This window comes from Callithrix jacchus, chromosome 1 (assembly GCF_049354715.1).
Source record: "Callithrix jacchus isolate 240 chromosome 1, calJac240_pri, whole genome shotgun sequence".
Lineage (NCBI taxonomy): Eukaryota > Metazoa > Chordata > Mammalia > Primates > Cebidae > Callithrix > Callithrix jacchus.
In genome coordinates, this window is record NC_133502.1 from 205,104,309 (window position 1) to 205,127,306 (window position 22,998).

Below are 22,998 nucleotides of genomic sequence, written 5' to 3' on the forward strand. Positions count from 1 at the left end.
TAAGTAACATCTCTGCTATTAACCAATTTATGAATCTATGTGAAGTCACTTAACTTTTCCAATCTGCAGCTTTTTCAGCTCCAAAAGAAAGGCAATAAAACCATTGTTAAGGGGACTTGACTAAATAAAGATAATTTTTAAATGCTTTATAAATTTTGAAGTATTCTACACATCAATCCATTGCAATGATTATATTATGAAACCTCAGCTCAAGCTGCAACAATGAAGCAACAGAGAAGGCAGAAAGGGCAGTGCGTGTGGGGGTTCTGGTCTCTACTCCCTTTTCTCGCTCTGTGGCCTAGGGTAAGTTAATAACTTTCTTGGGGATCCATTATTTCACCTCTAAAGTGGCAAACAATAAAAGCTATGTTGAGATTGATTTTGAGGATTATGTTAGAGAGTGCAGGTAGAGTATTCCAGCCCACAGGCTAGCACACTATAAACCTTCAAATAACGGTTGATATCATCATCATCGGCACTAACTTCTAGTTAACATCTGGACCAGAAGCCACGATTTCTGGTTTTGTGAATTTGTTTATATATTTTAATGTTACATTGTCTGATACATAAACCATTCACAATTATTGTATCCTATAGATATATTAATCTTGTTATCAAAATACGTTATCTCAAATAAGTTTCTATTATGAATTCAACATTCTCTTATATTAATATAGCTTTGATAGACAGTTTCCACTCCTCTATATACTTTTATTTAAGTAATATCTCTTAAATGCAGTCGTGGCACTTCATTCTATTTTAAAACCCTAGACTTTAATTGGAATATTAAATCCATTTACATTTAATGTAACTGTTAAATATAACCCCAAATTTGAGGTTATAACTAAAACCTTACTGTTTTTGTTTTTAACTTTTTCCTCCTCTATTTTCTCTGATCTCTTGATTTTGGATTTAAGGAAGAATCATGTCTCCTCCCAGCTTGCCAACCGTATTTTTTTTTTATGCTGTCCTTTTAGTGGTTCCAAAAGACATGAAAAATTTATAATTGACTTATCAGAAGCTAATCAAAATTATTTTTATGCCACTTCCTAGACAACACAAAGGTGGAAGTATTTTAAATCAATTTAACCTACCTGCATTTTGTATTATTGCGATCACACATTTTACATAGAGCTTAAGCCCTAAGTATTATTTTATCATTTTACATTTTATTGATTTATATGTTTAAATCTTCATTTTTAATTTACATACATAGTTACTTTTTCTGTTGCTTTTCCATGTCTTCTTTAATTCTGTGCTATTCTCTGAGAATATTTTCTCCTACATGATGAACTATCTGTGATATTTTATTTAACATGGGGAAGATGGCAATAAATTCTGGTTTAATTGAAAATGTCTATTTCACTTTCATTTTTGCTCTGAGCAGAATTTTAAGTTGGCAGTTATTCTAGCACTTTGAAATGTGTTTATATTGTCTTCTGAACTCTGTCATTTCTATTGAGATACAAACTATCTTAACTCTTCGCCATGGCTACCTTAAACATTTTCTATTTCTCTGTGGTTGTCAACTGACTATAATGTGTCTACATGTGTTTTCTTTGTATTTATTCACCTAGAAATTTGTTAAGCATCTATAATCTGACATAGTTTGTCTTTCATCAGTTTAGAAAAATTCTCAGCTAATGTCTCTTCAAATATTGTTTCTGCTTTATTCTTTCTCACTTCCATTCTGTCATTTCCCTTATACTTGTTAGTCTTTTTCACTCCAGTGTTGTATCTTTTGTATTTTTTTCTGTATACCCCATTAATTTCTCTTCATAATCAAGTCTGGTTTTTTTCCAAATTGATCTTCCAGTTAGTCTTTCTTTGCTCCCGTCTAATCTGTTAAACCAAGTAATTGAACTCTAAATTTTAGTTACTGCATTTGTGTATTCCAAATTTTAATTTGTTATCTGTCTGGTTCCCAGGTCTATGATGAAATTTTCCAATTCATCTAAATCTCTGATCACGTTTTTTTTTTGTTTGTTTGTTTGTTTTTGAGACCTTCGCTCCTGTTACCCAGGCTGGAGTGCAATGGCCCGATCTCGGCTCACCACAACCTCCGCCTCCTGGGTTCAGGCAATTCTCCTGCCTCAGCCTCCTGAGTAGCTGGGATTACAGGCACATGCCACCATGCCCAGCTAATTTTTTGTATTTTTTTTTTTTTAATAGAGACGGGGTTTCACTACGTTGACCAGGATGGTCTCGATCTCTTGACCTCGTGATCCACGTGCCTCGGCCTCCCAAAGTGCTGGGATTACAGGTGTGAGCCACCACGCCCAGCTTCATGTTAATATTTTTAAAGTCCATTTTAAATGACTTAAGTATCCGTATCTCCTGTGAATATCTTTTCATTATTGGTTTTTCTCATTTTGTTTGTCACGAGGTCTTGTCTTCTAGTACACTTTGTAATATTTTATTGAAAGTGTGTTGTTTTGCATAATAATTCTTTAATGGGGATCTGAAAAACGTTATTTTTCTAAAGAGAGGATGTCATTTTATCTCTAATTGGCAGTAAGGTAAAGATAGATCATCTCTGTTCTTATTTCATAAAGGATTTGGTAAATGCTAGTCTATTTCCAGTTTTCTCTTTCTAGAAGAAGGCAGCCCCTTCAGGATTTTTAATTAAAATTTGTTATTTGTCTGGTTTCCAGTTCTATGATGAAAATTTTTAATTCATCTGAATCTTTGAGCATGTTAATATTTTTAAAGTCCATTTTTAGTAAGTATTGTCATCTTTTAAAATTAAAAATCCTGAAGGGCTGCCGACTACTAGTGTGGTTTCTCCCTGATGAACCCTGAAGTCTAATTATTTACCCCCTCCATGTCTGTGAGATGAGTGGAAGCTTTGCCTCGGTATGCAGTCTTTTAACCACTTTTTGCTCAACCTCTCAAGCCCCTCTTTTTAATCAGCAAATGCGTTACAGAGAAAGTAGCACCCCAAGTGAGGTTGATTTCTCTCTGGAACCTTGACCCCCTCAAGCTGTCTTGATAGCTCTCCAGTTCCTTCAGATTGGTTTAGTTTTGTCCAGTTCTTCTTCTTGTTCTTGGAGAGAGGGTTTATTTGAATAAGCTCACTTTGCCAAAAGTAGGAATGTCAACTGTATCACAGGAAGTCCCCTTTCCCCTTAATACTGTGTTTCCTTAACGGCATATTGGCGCCAACCCACCACTCTTAAACCATTTGAATGTCTAATGCTTTATCTCATTCAAAGCACTTCCTTGTTCCAGAGCAGCCTAAGCCATAAGCGGTGGGGAGAAATGCTCTACTTTACCTTCCTTCTTCCCTGAGTCTCCTCTGGTGTTAAGCTGGCAGGAGAAACAGGGGAGACAGAAGTGTCATCACATAAAGGCACAAACCATAGTGAGTTGGCAGGACTTTTTCTGTCAATAGCCTCTGATCCTTGACATTGATGGGCTTGAGGATTCTTTGCATGACAGTTATTCAAATGCTCTTTCACGGAAAACCCTTGTTGGTTAATCATGAGACTTGTGGGTCTCCGAACTCTGAATACATACACCATCTTTAAAAATGGGAGACCCAGTGCAAGTCTGTGCTTTCCACCTTCCCAATCCCTAATACAGTTGATATACTACACAACCCCCAACCCCCTCCCCTCCTTTTTTTTTTGGAGACAGAGTCTTCCTCTGTCACCCAGGCTGGAGTACAATGTCATGATCTTGGCTCACTGCAACCTCCGCCTTCCAGGTTCAAGCAATTCTCCTGCCTCAGCTTCCCCAGTAGCTGGGAACACAGACTAGATTTCTTTCATCTAGACCTCAGTTTTACTGAGTATGAATTGAGCAAAACAGCTCAAGCCCAGTTGACTTCTGGGTTTTTTTAAATCCGTAGGACACTTAAATACCTTATCCATGCCAAGTAGAATATGGAACTGCCTTGTTGGAGGAGAGAATAAGGCTCATTTTAATGAGCTCTTCCATCTCTCTCTTAATCTCCACGTTATTAAACATTCTACAGATCCAGCAGTGTGGTGACGTGTATTGTACAAGACCCCAGTGCAGAGGACAGAGGTGCAGTATTGATATATCAAAACCAAAGTAATAATCTGTAGACTCTCTCCTTTGTCCCTCTGGTTTGAGCAGAGAGGTGAAGAAACGAACAATGGAAAAAAGGCCTCTCTTCCTAAGCAGTTTTCTCCCCAGAGCAGCTTGTCTCATTTGCGACCCTCATCTAATATTGAATGTCTGAGAACTCTAGAGGGTGAGAGCTAAGGACAGGGTCTAAATGGGTGCCTTGTAGTCAGCCCTCTGAGATGGGGGCTGATACAAACTGATGGCAGGTTTGTAAACTTGCAATGTGTGATACTTATCTTCTTTACTCAGTTTTGAACCTTAGCCAAAATCCTAGAAGAACAGGAAAAACCCTGCTGGACACCGTTAGAATAACAATTACTATTGCTAATAACACATGGGTAAATACAATACATATTAAGCATCCTTCAAATACTTTAGGCTCATTCTCTACCTTATGTTACTGTTTATTAATCACCCTATGAGGAAGATTCGATAGGAGTTCTCCCTTATTCAGTTTCACTTTCCATGGTTTGTCACCCCTACTCAACCATCCTCCAAAAACAGTAAATAGAAAATTCCAGAAATAAACAATTCATAAGTTTTAAATTGCATGTTGTTCCAAGAGAGTAATGAAATCATAAGCCATCCTGCTTGAGCCATGAACCGACCTGGTGAACGACATATCCGTGTTGAGCCATGAACCGACCTGGTGAACGACATATCTGTGTTGAGCAATGAACCGACCTGGTGAACGGCATATCCGTGTTGAGCCATGAACCGACCTGGTGAATGGCATATCCATGTTAAGCCATGAACCGACCTGGTAAACGGCATATCCTGCTTGAGCCATGAACCAACCTGGTGAACGGCATATCCGTGTCATATACACTACTTGAATTAGCCACTTTTGGGCCATCGCCGTTATCAGATTGACTGCCACGGTATCACAGTGCTGGTATTTACGTAACCCTTATTTTACTTCATAATGGATACAAAGTGCAAAAATATTGTGCTTAATTTACAATTTAAACTTTATCATGGATATGTATACACAAGAAAAAATCTAGTAAATATAGCATTCTAGACTATCCACTTTCAGTCATCCACAGGTTTCAGGGAATCATGGAACTTATTCCCTGCTGGTAAGGCTATCCCCAAATTACTGGTAAGAAAACAATAGGTTAGAGAAGTTAAGAAGTTATCCCCAAGATGCCACAATTTATAAAAAGTAGGCTGAGGTTGAAATACAGTCACCCAAGATCTTCAACTCAATGCAGGGAGTTTCCACAGTTCCTCCCAAATCAGCAAATAACACACTTGGGGTCCTACTTCTGGCAAAGTGAGTTTATTCAGATAAACCCTCCCCCCAAGAACAAGAAGAAAAACTGGACAAAACTAAACCAATCTGAAGGAACTGGAGAGCTATCAAGACAGCTAAGACTTGAGGGGGTCAAGGTTCCAGAGAGAAATCAACCTCACTTGGGGTGCTTTCTCTGTAACACATTTGTTGCTCCCAAAGGAGTAACAATCTCCCATGCCCAACAAGGTCACCAGCAAGTTGACCACAGCAGGTGGGGAATGCAGGTGCAATGAACAAGTAAACGCATCCAGCTTCTCCAAGGATTGTTCCCCCTCCCTCCTCCAAGGATAGTTCCCCCTCCCTCCACTCCCCATGCCCACAGAGGACAGAAATACATAATAAAAGTTAAAAATACATTTTTCAAACACCTTAAACTCAACTGATAATCATGAATTGTATGAGGTTCTGTCACTCACCTGCAGGAGCACATTCTTCCCTTCTTGAAAACATCTCTGTAAAGAAACCTGCCATCCATAGATGTTTCAACTCCACCTACTGCCTATTTCATTTGCATTTCAAAAAGGCAAGGAACCAAAAATCCCATGGATCTCCTGAGCAGAGAGGAGGAGAAAATCCTCTGCTTCCCTCAGAGAAGCCAACTGTGACCTCAACAGCCCCCTCGGCATGAGGGGCAGAGGCTGGAGCTGGGGACAGAGCCTGTGGCAAGTCTTGAATGCAGTCTTGTCCTTGAAATCTATTCATGTCCCTGCCGAAATCTCGGAAAAGAGTCTCTCTATAACTGTGGGTTGTTTTGTTTTTTCAAATTTTGGAGAAAGTCACCTTTGGTTTTAAAACAATTACTTTCTGCTCCAAACAGATTAGTCACTTCCCAAGAACCATGTTTCTCTCTTTCTTCTCCTGTCAGAGTCACCTGGACTCAGATCCAAAGGATGCTTCTCAGGAGAGGCATGCAACAGAGAAGTCACATTTTCCCCTAAGGACAAAAGATGTTACAGCTCTATTTTTGTGAAAGTATCTACAAAAACCTTAAAATGCAAAGCACATATGCTTTGGCTATGTGATTCTCCTCTCTTTTAAGTAAGAAATATGTGAAATGGATCTTCGTTGCAATGTTGTTTATAATAGCAAAAAGCTCTGATCAACCAAATAATGTAGTGATTAAGACCTCTGTATCTAATACACGTAATGAAATACTGTGTAATCATTCAAGACAATGATATGCCCTAATATAGAAAATGCTCCACAATTTTGGAGGGAAAACCAGGTACAGAACATTATGTAGGTCTTTCAGTTCTAGTACGACATTGAGATGATGCAACCATTCCATCTCCATTTCTACCATACTCCAGGAAAAGCCATTACAATTTTGGGTAAAATATAACCCCCTCTTCCCTCATGCCCTCACAAAAATTCATAACTTAGTTCAAAAGAAAGAGATAAATAGGTACCAAAAAGGAGAAAATTAAGGACAGTGAGTTAAATTTCATGCTGAAGGAGGGCAGCCTGAAAAGGAATCAGATTGACACGTCTGTCATGACAGCTGGGGGCTAGAGTCTTCATGTGCAGGCAGAGATTTAAGCTCAGATTGAGAACCACACTTCATGAAGAGCTAACGCTCAGACAAACAGGAATTTAAAAATGGTGCCAATGAAAATAAGAAAATAAAGAACCCCATTTCGGATTTGATGCTGGAGTGGAAAAAGAAAACTTCCCTTGAGAACATAAAATCCAACATCTGTGCTACATGTAAATATAAGCCCTGAATATATGCCTTTCTGATGGCATCAGTATCTTCCATTCAAGAAACAGATCTGCAACTGGCCGTATGCTTGTAAGTATTTCTGGAGATCACAGAAGAAACTAACGTAGAGCCACACTCAGGAGAAACTTCTGTAACCCAGGTGTCATTGTACTATACAAAAAAAAAAGAAATCCCGAAAGATGATGAGCTCACAGAAAAATACCTACAAACCCTTTCAGGTAATAAGCCACCATGGAGGTGATTCAGCAGACACGACAAAGAGCTTAGCACCTAAGACAATGTGTATGAGAACCTAAAACAGGTACGTTTAAAATGACTGGAGAGATCAAAGTATACAAACCATATGAAAAGACAGAACTCTAAGGAAAAAATCAAATGATTTTTGAAAGTATAAAATAAGATGTTCAGAAATTAGAATTCTAGTAATTTTTAAATTACTCTAGTAATTAAGAATTTTAAGTAGGCTTCAGTTTAAATATAGTCCATCTCTATTCCTAAACTTTACCATAGCCATAGTAATGTCGGAGTTACTCTGGTTCCAATGCCTCTATCTTGAATAGGCGCTGGGTAAAATGAGGCTGAGACCTACCGGGCTGCATTCCCAGGAACATTAGGCATTCTAAGTCACAGGATGAGATAGAAGGTCGGCACAAGATATAGGTCAGAAAGACCTTGCTCATAAAACAGGCTGTGGTAAAGAAGCCAGCCAAAACTCAGATGGTGGCCGAAGTGACCTCTGGTGATCCTCACTGCTCATTATATGCTCATAATTCACTAGCATGCTAAGAGACACTCCCACGGTGCCACGACATTTACAAATGCCATGGCAACATCAGGAAATTACCCTATATGGTCTAAAAACGGGAGGAACACTTAGTTCCAGGAATTGTTCACCTCTTTCCAGAAAACTCATGAATAATCCACCCCGTGTTTACCGTATCATCAAGTAATAACTCCAAGTATCCTTAGTCCAGCAGCCCACGCTGCTGCTCTGCCTATGGAGTAGCCATTGTTTTCCCCTTTACTTTCTCCATAAACTTGCTTTCACTTTACTCTGTGGATTCATCTAGAATTCTTTTCGTGCAAGATCCAATAACCCTCTTTTGGGGTCTGGATTGGGACCACTTTCCAGTATCAGTAAAATATAAAAATATATAAACTCTGAAGGTAAAATGATCAAGAGAAAGGCTAACTTCAGAGAAAAAAATGAAGCACAATTTTTTCAAAATGGAATCAACAAACCAAAGAAAGCTGAGACCCAAAATCCTGTAGAAAAGAAAGCCAAATAGAAACAAAATAAGACAAACCCAAAACACTGCTATTTATTCGCATAGCCCCAGGACAGCTTTAAAGATTGAGGTCCCTGATACCTGGGAAGGTGGGTGGGAACAAAACCAAAATTCCTTGAAACTCTACTTAAAGTACATTAGACCCCCAAATTCCTCATTAGCTTCACACAGCCAAGTGACTCCCTCTCCTCCATTTAAGCAGGAGAATTTACTACCTATAAAATTGAACTAGAGAGATTCTACCCTGTTACACAAAAGACAGCATAAGACAGAGTAATACAAGAGTTTAAAGCAAGCAGGAGGGTTAAAATATAGATAGATAGATAATAATGATCATGATAAGGTACTCTGCTCCCAAATGGTATTAGGAAATTAGAGAATTCCTGTCTGGACAAAGAATTGGCAAACCCAAGAGAAGAGACCTACAGCTACTGAGATTTTAAACCAATCCACTGAATTGTATGGTTTGTTTGGCAAAGCTTATCTGTCAACACATCATCCAGGAGAGATGGCTCAATATTAGTTAATATTAATTTCTTCACACTATTCAAGTGTTTACAACAGCCAAGAATAATCAAAATCAAATGGACATTCAAGACCTGCACAAAACAAAATCTGCAATTCAGAACAAATCGGATGAGTTTAACAGCAGACACAGTATGAGTAAACTCAAAGGCAAATCAATAGGAAATATCTACATCAAATCCCAAAGAGATTAAAAGGTCGTGCAAAACACTAAGCAGAGTGTAACAGTTGTGAGGTGCAGTCAGAAGGCCTAACATCAATGAGTTGAAGTACCAGAAGGAAAAGAACATCGGATAGAAGAAATATCGTAAGGAATAATTCCTTAAAGCTTTCCAAATCTGATAAAGGACATCAATACACATAGTCAAGAAAAACAAAATACTCAAAAATAATGTCATAGGCAAACTAAACACTAATGTTGGAGGAAAATCTTTAGGAATCCAACCCAACCCCTCCGCCCCAAGGAAGAAAGAAATTGCCTTTAGAGAAACAAAAATGATAAACATAACTCACTTAACAGATACTATGTGTCTTAATCAATTTTCTATTGCTTATCTCTGACACTGAGCACCTTTTAGAGAACAGGAATTTATTTCTTAGTTATGGAGGCTGGTAAGTCCAAGGTCAAGGGGCTACATCTGGAGAGCACCTTCTTGCAGAAGGAGACTCTCCAGAGTCCGCGGCAGTGCCGGGAATCACATGGCCGGGGGCTGAGCAGGCTAATATGCTATCTCAGGTCTGCCTACCCCTTCTTAAAAAACCATCAGTTCGCCTCCCATGTTAACTCATCTTTCCATGAAAGAATGAATCCATTCATGAGAGAAGCAGCCACATGCGCCAATCACCTCCTAAGGGCCCCACCTCTCATCACTGCCATATTGGGGATTCAGTTTCAACCTGAGTTTTGAAGGGGACAGATATTCAAAGCATAGCATTGCAAAAGCCAGAGAACAAAGAAATGGCCTCTTTAAAACTGTGAAGGAAAATAATTACCAGCCTGGAATTCCATTCCCCCCAAAAATATTCTTCTAATATGAAGGTAAAATAAAGACCTTCCTAAACAGAAATTGAGAGAATTTGGGACCTGCAGACCCACACTACAATAGATGAAGCTTTTCAAAATAAAGGAAAGTTATTCCAAGTGGATTCATGAAAGTGCAAGAGGAATTGAAAAGCACTGAATGGGGTAAATATATGGATCACTTTTTTTTAAAGGTATTCACTGTCTAAGGCAAAAACAATGGCAAAACCTTGTAAAAATTATAGTGTATGTTGAGGGAAATGTGTAGTAATAACAGCAAAGAGAAGGGGAAAGGAGTTGAGTGGAAATGCTGAATAATAGGACTGCAAAAATCTAGAGGTGACAAAGTGAACTAATGAAAGAAATAAATACCCCAAAAACAGTAAAGAAGGAGCGCTTGAGCAAATAACAGAAAAGACACATAGTGAGGTGATACATTTGCTCAACTTAATTATAGTAGTAACGACACTAAACGAAAATAAACAGTGCAATCAAAAGATTATCAGCCTGGAGAAAGCAAGACCTACCTATGTGCTGATTGTAAGAAATGCGTTTGAAACACAAAAGAAAGGTTAAAAGTGAAATGATGGAAAATATGTATAATCCAATATACACACACTAACAAAAAGCATATAAGGCTGTATTAACATCAGAACGGTGATTTTAAAGAGTTATGAGAGAAAAGTGTGACATATATTAACAAAAGAGTCAACGCAACAGGAAGCTAGAGGTACCCTGATGTTGAAAGTACTTAATATAATTTTAAAATAGGTAGATTTTAAGTAGACAGATCTGATGGGAGAGCTGGACAAAACTACAAGAAGTGTTGGAACTCCTAACAAATCTCTCTCAGTGATAGAAAAAATTTAATTAGAGAAAGTCGGAGTGGCTATAGAAGATCTGAGCAATATGATTAACCAAGGCTGGAAGCATTCCCTTTGAAACATGGTACAAGACAAGAGTGCCCTCTCACCACTCCTGTTCAACCTAGTATTGGAAGTTCTAGCCAGGGCAATCAGGCAAGAGAAAGAAATAAAAGCTGTTCAAATAGGAAGAAAGGAAGTCAAGTTGTCTCCATTTGCAGATGACATGATTTTTATATATGGAAAATGCCATCATCTCAGCCCAAAAACTTCTTGAACTGATAAGCAACTTCAGCAAAGTCTCAAGATACAAAATCAATGTGCAAAAATCAGAAGCATTCCTTTACACCAACAGCAGGCAAGTAGAGAGCCAAATCATGAATGAACTCCCATATCACAGTCACTACAAAGAGAATAAAATGCCTGGGAATACAGCTAACAAGGGATGTGAGGGACTTTTTCACGGAAAACTACAAACCACTGCTCAAGAAAATCAGGACACAAATGGAAAAACATTCCATTCTCATGGATAGAAAGAATCAGTATTGTGAATATGGCCATACTTCCCAAAGGAATTTATAGATTCAATGCTATTTCCATCAAACTACCATTAGTATCTTCATATTTAGAAAAAAACTATTTTAATTTTCATATGGAATCAAAAAAGATCCCATATAGCCAAGACCATTCTAAGCAAAAAGAACAAACCTTGAGACACCACGTTACCCAACTTCAAACTATACTACAAAGCTCTGTAACCAAAACAGCATGGTACTGGTACCAAAACAGACATATAGACCAATGTAACAGAACAGAGACATCAGAAATAATGCCACACATCTACAACCCATCTGATCCTTGACAAACCTGACAAAAACAAGCAACAGGGAAAGGATCTTCTATTCGATAAATGGTGCTGGGAAAACTGGCTAGCCATATGCAGAAAACTAAAACTGAACCGCTTCCTCACACATTATACAAAAATCAACTCAGTATGAATTAAAGACTTAACTGTAAAACCCAAGACCATAAAAACCCTCAAAGAAAACCTAGGAAATACCTCAGGACATATGCATGGGCAAAGACTTCATGACAAAAATGCCAAAAGCAATTCCAAGAAAGGCCAAAATTGACAAAAGGGATCTAATTCAACTAAAGAGCTTCTGCCCATCAAAAGAAACTATCATCAGAGTGAACAGGCAGCCTACGGAATGGAAGAAAATTTTTGCAGTCTACCCATGTGACAAAGGTCTAATATCCACATTTTACAAGGAACTTAAACATATGTACAAGAAAAAGACAACCCCATCAAAAAGTGAGCAAAGGATATGAAGAGACACCTCTCAAAAGAGGACATTTACATAGCCAACAAACATGAAAAAAAGCTCAACATCACTGATTATCAGAGAAACCCATATCAACACCACCATGAGAATGGTGATTACTAAAAAGTCAGGAAACTAGATGCTGACAAGGCTGCAGAGAAATAGGAATGCTTTTACACTGTGGTAGGAATGTAAATTAGTTCAACCATTGTGGAAGACAGTGTGGCGATTCCTCAAGGATCTAGAAACAGAAACACCATTGAACTCAGTAATCCCATTACTGGGTATATACCCAAGAAAATATAAATCATTCTAAAAAAAACACATGCATATTTATGTTTGTTGAAGCACTATTTACAATAGCAAAGGCATGAAACCAGCCCAAATCCCCATCAATGATAGACAAAGAAAATGTGGTACATATACACAATGGAATACTATGCAGCCAGGAAAAGGAATGAGATCATGTCCTTTGCAGGGACACAGATGAAACTGGAAGCCATCATCCTCAGCAAACACACACAAAGGAACAGAAAAACAAACACTGCATGTGTTCACTCATAAGTGGGAGACGAACACTGAGAACACATGGACACAGAGAAGGGAACAACACACACCAGGGCCTGCTGGGGGGTGGGGGGTGAGGGGAAGAACCACAGAGGATGGGTCAACAGGTGCAGCAAACTACCATGGCACATATATACCTATGTAACAAACCTGCATGTTCTGCACATGTATCCCCCCCCTTTTTTTTTTTAAGGAAAAGATAGAAAAAAAGAAATCAAGTAGCAAATTCTAAACAGCAATAATAAAAATAAAATAATTATAAGTAGCCAATTACATAGAATTTATGCCAGGAAAGCTAAGTTAATTTAACATTCAAAAATCAGTCATATCATTCATTATAAACAGAAGAAAGGCAAAAACTACTACGATTATCTGAAAACATGCAGAAACAGTATTAGATAAAATTCAACATTCATTTCTTATTTTAAAGTAACAAAAAGCTCAGTAAATTGGGAATTGAAAGAAAAGTTAATTTTTTCATCTGATTACGTGTACCTTCAAAAATACCTATATTAACCTACTAGTGGTAAAATATGACAATAAGAACAAGACAAAGGTTTCCACTATTATTACTTCTATTCTATTGCCTGAATTATGTAAGTAGAAGATACTTTACGAAAGAAGACATATATGAGGCCAACAATCATATGAAAAAATGCTCATCGTCACTGGTCATCAGAGAGATGCAAATCAAAACCACATTGAGATACCATCTCACGCCAGTTAGAATGGCGATCATTAAAAAATCTGGAGACAACAGATGCTGGAGAGGATGTGGAGAAAAAGGAACACTTTTACACTGTTGGTGGGAGTGTAAATTAGTTCAACCATTGTGGAAGACAGTGTGGCGATTCCTCAAGGCCTTAGAAATAGAAATTCCATTTGACCCAGCAATCCCATTACTGGGTATATATCCAAAGAACTATAAATCGTTCTACTATAAGGACACATGTACACGAATGTTCATTGCAGCACTGTTTACAATAGCAAAGACCTGGAATCAACCCAAATGCCCATTGATAATAGACTGGATTGGAAAAATGTGGCACATATACACCATGGAATATTATGCAGCAATCAGAAATGATGAGTTCGTGTCGTTTGTAGGGACATGGATGAATCTGGAAAACATCATCCTCAGCAAACTGACACAAGAACAGAAAATCAAACACCTCATATTCTCACTCATAGGTGGGTGATGAAAAATGAGAACACATGGACACAGAAAGGGGAGTACTAAACAGTGGGGTCTATTGGGGGGAAAAGGGGAGGGCCAGTGGGAGGGGGAGGTGAGGAGGGATAGCCTGGGGAGAAATGCCAAATGTGGGTGAAGGGGAGAAGAAAAGCAAAGCACACTGCCATGTGTGTACCTACGCAACTGTCTTGCATGCTCTGCTCATGTACCCCAAAACCTATAATCCAATAAAAAATTTAAAAAAAAAAAAAGAAAATTCAAAAGATTCTACAAGAAAATTTTTAGGAATAATAAGTGAATTTAATAAGGTCAATAAATACAAGGTCAGCATATGAAAATCAAGTGTATTTATACATTCCACAGCAAACAATTTAAAAACAAAATTTAAAAAGTAACATTTATCATAGCAGCAAAAATCAAATTCTAGAAGTGCAACATTTTCGTATGCTCATATATTAGAAGTTTTACTATAATAAAGATGTCAATTTCCCTCATATTGATATATACATTAATACTGATATATACATTAATACAGCTCTCATCAAAAGCCCAGAAGGGTGTGTGTGTGTGTGTGTGTGTGTGTGTGTAAATTCACAAGGTAATTCTAAAATTTATATAAATGTGGAAGAATCTGAAGTAGTTAAAAACATCTTGAACGAAATTGAAACGCTTCGACTATTGTATTTCTGTGATGCGTATCAAGTTACAATAAACATGAGGGTGTAATATTGGCTCAGCAATAAATAGAACCATGGAAGACAACAGTGATTCAGAAATAGAGACTCATACACTGTTATTTGATGTATCGCTTGGGCAACTCAGTGGGGAAAGAATGGTATTTTTTAAACGTATTTTTAAATTTATATATTTTTTACATTTTATTTTTAACTGACGATAACTATATATAAACTACAATGTGATGTTAGGACGAATGTATACTTGTAACATTATTAAATCAGGCTAATTAACCTATTTACCACCTCACATACTTAACATTTCTTTTTGGTACAAACATTTACCACCTACTCTTTTAGTGATTTTGAGATACACATTATTATTGAGTGGTATTTTCAGTACATGATTCTGAAGCGTGTGATTTACTCATTTGGGAAAAAATGGTATCTTGGCTTCTCTGTCACATCAAAGACTAACTTGAGGAGCAACACATACCTAACTATAAAACTGAAAAAATAAAAATCAAGTGTCTGGAAGAGAACATAGGATGATATCTTTGTAAACTTCGGGGATAAGGGAAATTCTTATCTAGGACACAAAAAACACTATAAATGATAAAAAAGATAATTCGCATTTCATTAAAATTAAGAACTACTATTTATCAGAAGGAATGATGAGAAAGCGAATAGGCAAGCCTCACACTAGATGAAATCCTCCATGCACATATTTGACAGGAACTCACATCCAGAAAGCGTATTTTTTTTTTTATAACTTCAACAACCCAATTTAAAAAAAGTAGAGCACTTCACAAAAGAGGATATCCAATTTATCTGCAAATGGCCAATAAGCACATGTAAAGTTGCTCAACATTGGGAAATGCAAATTAAAATCACAAAAGAATACTACCACATCATCACCAGAAGAGCTAAAACTAGTAAGACAATGCCAGATTTTGGCAAGGATGTGGAGCTACTGGGTCATGAGGGTCCAAACAACTCCACTCCTATATGTGTTTATGTCAGGCTGTTCTTGCATCTCTATAAAGAAATATCTGAGACTGGGTAATGTATAAAGAGCAGAGGTCTAATTGGCTCACGTTCTGCAGGCTGTACAGGAAGCACGGTGCTGGCATCTGCTCAGCGTTTGGGGAGTCCTCAGGGAGCTCTTACTCATGGCAAAAGGGAAAGTGGGAACAGGCACTTCACATGGCAAAAGCAGGAGCAAGAGAGACAGGGAGGTGCCACACACTTAAACAGCCAGATTTCAGGAGAACTCATTGTGAGGAGAGCACTGAGAGGATGGTGCTAAACCATTCACAAGAAATACACCCCCGTGATCCAATCGCATCCTGCCAAGCCCCACCTCCAATACTGAGGATTACAATTCAACATCAGATTTGGGGAGGGACAAATATATGTATCAGTATATACAAGAAATTAATGCACTCATCCAACAAAAGGCAGGATTCTTATGGTGATTTATTCATAACCCAGTTTTAGAAATGACCCCAATGTCCAACAACAAAAAAGGAGAAAAAATGTGTTTATTCGGTATGGAAGACTGCGCAGAAATTAAAAAGAACTAACAATCACAACATACAACGAAAATGAATCTCACAGGTATTAGGTTGAGTGACAGAAGCCAGTAGTTTACATCTTCTGTATGGACCCTGACTGATACAAGTACATACTGATGAAAGTTCAGGAATAGATAAATTAATCTACGGTGATAGAAGTCAGAACAGAAGTTACCGTTGGGGTCATCATATGGACTAGAAAAGCATAGAAGGGAGTATTTCGAGGTGCTGGTGGTGTTCTACACATTGGTCAGTATGGTAGCTCCAGCTGTACACACATGTACACACATTGACTTCTTCACTGTAAGTTAGACTTTGGTAAGAGAGAATTTTGAATTGCGCTTTCAAATCTATTTGCCTATATTATCTTTTCCTTGTCAGATCATAAGAGAGTGTGTGTATAATTTTTTTTTGAGAGGGAATCTTGCTCTGTCAGGCTAGAATGAGGTGGCATGATCTCAGCTCACTGCAAACTTTGCCTCCCAGGTTCAACCAATGCTTCTGTCTCCATCTCCTGAGTAGCTGGTATTACAGGCATGTGCCATCACACCCAGCTAATTTTTGTATTTTTAGTAGAGACAGGGTTTCAACATGTTGGCCAGGATGGTCTTGATCTCTTAATCTCACGACCTGCCCACCTCAGCCTCCCCAAGTGCCGGGATTACAGGTGTGAGCCATCGTACCCCACCAAGTATATTTTAATGTTATAGTGTATTAGTCTGTCTTCACGATGCTTATAAAGACATACCCAAGACTGGGCAATTTACACAAGAAACAGGTTTAATTGGACTTAGTTCCACATGGCTCCGGAGGCCTCACAGTCATGGTAGAAGGCAAGGAGAAGCAAGTCCCTGGATGACTGCAGGCAACAAAGACTTGTGCAGAGCAACTCTCATTTTTAGAACTATCAGATCTTGTGAGACCCATTCACTTTCATGAGAACAGCACAGGAAAGACCCACCCCCATAATTCGATCATCTACCACCAGGTCCCTCCCACAACATATGCAAATTATGGGAGCCACAGATGAGATCTGGGGGGGGAACACAGAGCCAAATGTTATCATATAGATATTATTTCTTGATCTATTAGAAGTATTACATTTCCACATCTCTTATTAAAAGTTAGTTCATTATGTTTATGAGTTTTTGTTATAGGTCATTGTTAAATTTTATACATACAAATGTGCCTATCTTTTCTTTTATAGCTTCTAGGAAGTAATTACATATACATGAAAGATTTAGGTATGTAAAAATTAGTGAATACGAATCTTACAAATGTCCAGGGAACTATATGTACAGTTTGAGACCTTGAGAACTTGCTAAGCATAGCTAACCAGAAGCTGTAACAGAAAAGATGATATAACAAGAAAATGGCTTTTAAAGGGCAGTTCGAACTTCCCTTTATAGAAATAAAAACATGAGTATGTAAGGATGTGAGCACTAGGGTGTTTATTTCAGTATCATTTTAAGTGGCAATGAACTGGAAATAAAGTTAATATCCATCAATAAAGCAATGCCTGAGTAAACTCTGAACCATCCACGCCATGGAATATTATGTAGACTATTACAGAAAATAAATTAGGGCTATCTCAGGATTGGGAGGGATTTCCAAAAAGGCATCACTGACTAGGAAAAGCAAGATAGTTGAAAGGTTGTATATTTTGATTCTATTTGTATAAACAAGAGCAACAAACTTTTGATATGCATATGTACATAAAAGTCTACACGTGATCATAGGGATACTAAGAGAAATTTGAAAAAATTCAACCTAGTTTATTAATACAAGAATACAGTCAGAGGAAGTAGAGGAAAAGGGATTACATTTTGGGGAAAAAAGACAAGTCTAAGAAAAAGGAGGTATAGGGATGGGCATGGTGGGTCACACCCGTAATCCCAGCACTTTGGGAAGCAAGGCGAGCAGACCACTTTTGGTCAGGAGTTTGAGACTGCCTGGCCAACATGGTGAAACCCTGTCTCTACTAAGTAGAGAAATTAGCCACGCATGGTGGAGGGCACCTGTGATCTTAGCGACTCAGGAGGCTGAGGCAGGAGAATCGTTTGAATCCTGGAGTCAGAGGCTGCAGTGAGCTGAGATCACACCACTATACTCCAGCCTGGGCAACAGAGTGAGACACTGCCTCCAAAAAAAAGAGGTACATAGTTATATCTATACAAGTGTGTAAAATCATGCTTGTACAATTTTTTTTAAGTATTTCGACATCAAAGGAGAAATGTTAAAAATTACTGAAGCACAAGAAATTACAGTAAAAGCCTAAGGATGAAATAATAGAGAAAACATCAGAAATTAAAGAAATGGAAAAAGAATATGCTCTGTCTTTAATAAGTTCCACAAACCTCCGGGAAGACTGATCAAGGAGAAAGGAAGAGTGACTGCACACAGCAGCACAAAAAGACATCTGCCATATGATGTAACAGATTGTCCTAGGAATCTAAGCTTGGAAGAGGAATTAAACATCACTTACTGCAAGAATTTACATAGTCACTGAATTCCTGCTCTTCTTAAGAGTGTCTATAATGATGTGTGTACCTACCTAACTATTTCAACACCACACTGGCCTTGCAGCCAGAAGATCTGGAATCAAGCAGACATCTGCCACAGCGGGACAAGGAAAAACAGAATCAACTCTCCTAACATTTATTGAACGTTTACTTTCTGTCAAGCCTCATACTAAAAGCTTTTGATGCACACTCATTTAATCCGCACAACAACCCTATAAAGAACTATCATCATCGTTACCATTTTACCCATTTCTGCAGATGAGGAAATTTCAGCACAAAGAAGGTAAATTGTTCAGAGTCATGTGGCTAATAAGTGAAAGAGCTAGAATCAGGTCCTGTGGACCTGTTTTCTATTTATAGAAGATGGTGCCGGGCGCAGTGGCTCATACCTGTAATCCCAGCACTTTGGGAGGCTGAGGCGGGTAGATCATGAGGTCAAGAGATCGAGACCATCCTGGTCAACATGGTGAAACCCCGTCTCCACTAAAAATACAAAAAAAATTAGCTGGGCATGGTGGCGCGTGCCTGTAATCCCAGCTACTCAGGAGGCCGAGGCAGGAGAATTGCCTGAACCCAGGAGGCGGAGGTTGCAGTGAGCCGAGATGGAGCCATTGCACTCCAGCCTGGGCAACAAGAGCAAAACTCTGACTCAAAAAAAAAAAAAAAAAGAAGAAGATGTCTCTATCTCAGAGAGGAGGACCTCGAAACAAAGACACAAGGAAGCTGAACATAAGTGGAAAATTATAAAGGGTAGATAAATTATTACTTACAGCATAGTAGCTAAGAACGTGATTTTCAGAGTCAAACAGACCTGGGTTCGAGTCAGTCTTTGCAATTAAGAAGTGTCCTTGAGAAAGACTCTCTCAGATAGTTTAGGGTTGCCAGATTTAGCAAAAATACAAATACAGGAAGTTAAGTTAAATTTGAATTTCAGATAAACGATGAATTTTTTTTTAGCGTAAGTATGTTCCATAAAATATCTGGAACATAATTATGCTAAAACTTGTTCCTTTGCAATTTAAATTTAACTGGGCAGCTTCTATTTTACTTAGCAGCCCCTGCCTCAGTTTTTTCATCTGAAAAGATGAGTAAGATAAAAATAAGTAACGTATCAGTGTCACCAAGTCTTCTACTTGTCTTTAAATATCCATCCTTGTCTTCTTTCTTAGTAACAGAACACTAATTTTTAGCTGGGCTTGAAAGTAGCCAACTAAATGATTACATTTCCTAGCCTCCCTTGCAGAAAGAAAGAGCCATGTGACTAAGTTCTGCCCAAACATATGATGGGGAGTATAGAGAGATTTCTAGGAATTTGCCTTGAAAATAAATAGAATACATCCCGTTTTTGACTTATTTTCCTTACACAGATGTAATGGCTGAAATTCTAACAAATTCTGATCCAGACCACAGGAATTTGCTGCATGCCCCTTGGGTGGGCAGATAGGAGTTGAAAAGATTAGGCAGTAATGACCACGGGCCACAGCGCTTACCTTGGCTGCATGTTAGAATTTTCTGGGCACTGCTGAAGACGCCCCATGCCCCAAACAAATCAAAACTTCTGTGACCATCTGTACTTTAATTTTTTAAATTAATGTGTTGTTTAATTGATATAATTGTGCACATTTATGTGGTGCAATTTGATGTTTTGCAACAGATCTATTTTGGATAATGATCCAATCAAGGTAACGTATCCCTCACCCAATGTGTTATTTCTTCATGGTGAGAAGATTCAAAAGCCTCTCTTCTAGCTATTTTGTAATATAGAATATTTTATTGTTAACCATTTAAAGCTTCCGACAGTTACATTGTATGGCAAAGGAGAACACACCGCTTTAAGTTTTCTTCACTGATTTCCAAATCATACCCCACGAAGGATAAGAATTGCTATGGCCATCCAATGGACATTACAATACGATAGGTTTTGATTGGGGTCCAGGTTTTCACCAAGAACTCCAGGTGACGCTTATCTTCCATCAGGTTTGGGAACAGCTGTGCCTAGGTCCCTGAGCATCAGAATCACTTGGAGAGCTCATTTTTAAAAAGAGTTTTGAGGTATAGTTCACATACCATGAAATTCACCAATTTCAAGGTATACTTAATATTGAATGACTTTTAGTAACTGTACAGGGTGCATCATAAATTATTTTATTTTTATATTTTGTGCAATGGGGCTCTATGTTGCCCAGGTTGGTCTTGAACTCCTGGGCTCAAACACTTCTTCCACGACAACCACTCAGAGTGCTGGGATTACAGGCACTAGCCTTTGCACTCGGTCCATAAATCATTTTCAGAATATTTTCATCCTCCCCGCCCCAGTAAGATCCCTCGTGTCCATTTACAGTTAATTCTCATTCCCACCTCCAGCCCCAGGCAACCAACAGTCCAAGCTCTGTCTTTGTAAATTTGCCTTTTCTGGGTATTGCACACAAATGGAATCATACAATATGTGGTCTCGTGCCTGACTTCTTTCACTTAGTGTAACATTTTTGAAGTTCACTCATGACATAGCATGTGCCAGGAGTTTGTCCTTTTTTTTGCTTAGTATTTGATAATACCACTCAGCAAAAGTTTACCAATATGTAGATGTAGACCTAGTCCTGGGCTCCACCCGCTTAGAGATTCTTTTCCAGTAGAATTTGCATTTCTAACAAGCCCTCAGCTGGTGCTGATCCAAAGATGATACCTTGAATTGCATTGGTCTGGAAATTGCCAAACCGCAACTGAGTCATTTAACCTATCAGTCTGCTAGGTACAATTTCCCAACTAGTGACAGAACATCGTCATCAAGGCACCCCGGCATATGAGTTCATCCTAAAGAGACTTACCACCTTATCTTTTATTTTTTACTTTGTCATCTACTGATGAAGGTGTCACTGCACACAGGTCCCTGCCAAAAGTTCAAATGCCATTTAGAAAATTAAAGAAAAATAAGGTCATCAACACTCAGGATCATTACATTTGCCCAACAACTGCAAAGAAAATGTTTTACTTCATTAATACTTAGTGAAGTCAAGATAAAAGACAAAATTTAAAATTATAGTAACATAACAAATCGCCATTCATATACTTAAGTATCAAACATTCATTGTTGATGAGGGCACAGTAAAATAAGCGCTCCTGTTTACAGTTGGTAGATGATTAATTGGTAAAACTGTTTTGGAGGATAACATCGCAATATTGTCCATATCAAGGTCTTTTAAAATGCTCATGCCCCTTTCTGGAAGTCACAGAACTTGTGGTTGTAGCAATGATAGTTGAAGACAGATAGTCTTACTCCAGAGTCTGAGTTACTAACCACTCCACATTTCCTCTTAAAGGAGTTCACAGTCTATTTAGAGAAGAGGACAATTTTCTGCAGAGTCAACAAAGAGCAAACTTTTTTTTTCTAATGGAGGAAGGGCATGATAAAAATATAGTATGAGGAGGGACTCAAGATGGCACGGTGAGAACAACCCAGGATTCATGTTCTCGGTGAATGCGCAGAGGGTGAGTCAGGGCCGCATTTCCAGATGGATCTTTGTTGCCCACAGAACGGGGAAATTCCCAGGTATAAAAGACGTGGGACGCCAGGCAGAGGTTTTGGCTGGTGTAGGCAGCAGCCGGTGCTGTAGTGCAGCGGCGCTCCGCACAAAGCGCACTGGTCCGGGTGCCCTGTTGAACCAGCAATCTGAGACTTGAGAGGGCAGATTGGCATATCTATATGATTGAACGGGACTTGGACAGTGAGCCAGGCCACGAGATTCCAGTGAAACGGCGTTTGGGGTAGCGCAGTGGGACAAACAAAACGGCGATTCCAAACGCTCCAGGTGGAGAGTTTCACTGCGGGCACAGCTGAACCCAGGACGGTGCAGCTCGGTGGGGGAGGGGCATCCACCATTACCAAGGCAATCCGCCCCTACTGAGGTACACACCCATTGCTGACGCAGCCTGCCATTGCCAAGGCAACCCGCCACAACAGAGAAACTCCGCTGCAGGGCATAGCCCATGGCAGCAGGGCAGAAACCACAGCAGCAGGGCAGACCTGCAGCAAAAGGGTGAACCTCACACCAGCAGGGCAGAGCCTTGGCAGGCAAATAGTGACTAGACTGCCTCCTAGCTGGGCAGGACAGCGCAATGGACACTCACAAAGAAAGCCCCAATCCCTCTGAGACAAAGCATCTGAGAAAAAAAGGGTTTTTTTTGTGTGAGTTCTGCTGTAGCAGAATTAAACGTAGCAGCCTAACAGCCCTGAATGAACAACAGAGCTCACAGCTCAGCACTTGAGCTCCTATAAAGTACAGACTGTCTCCTCAAGCAGCTCCCTGACCCCTCTATATCCAAAA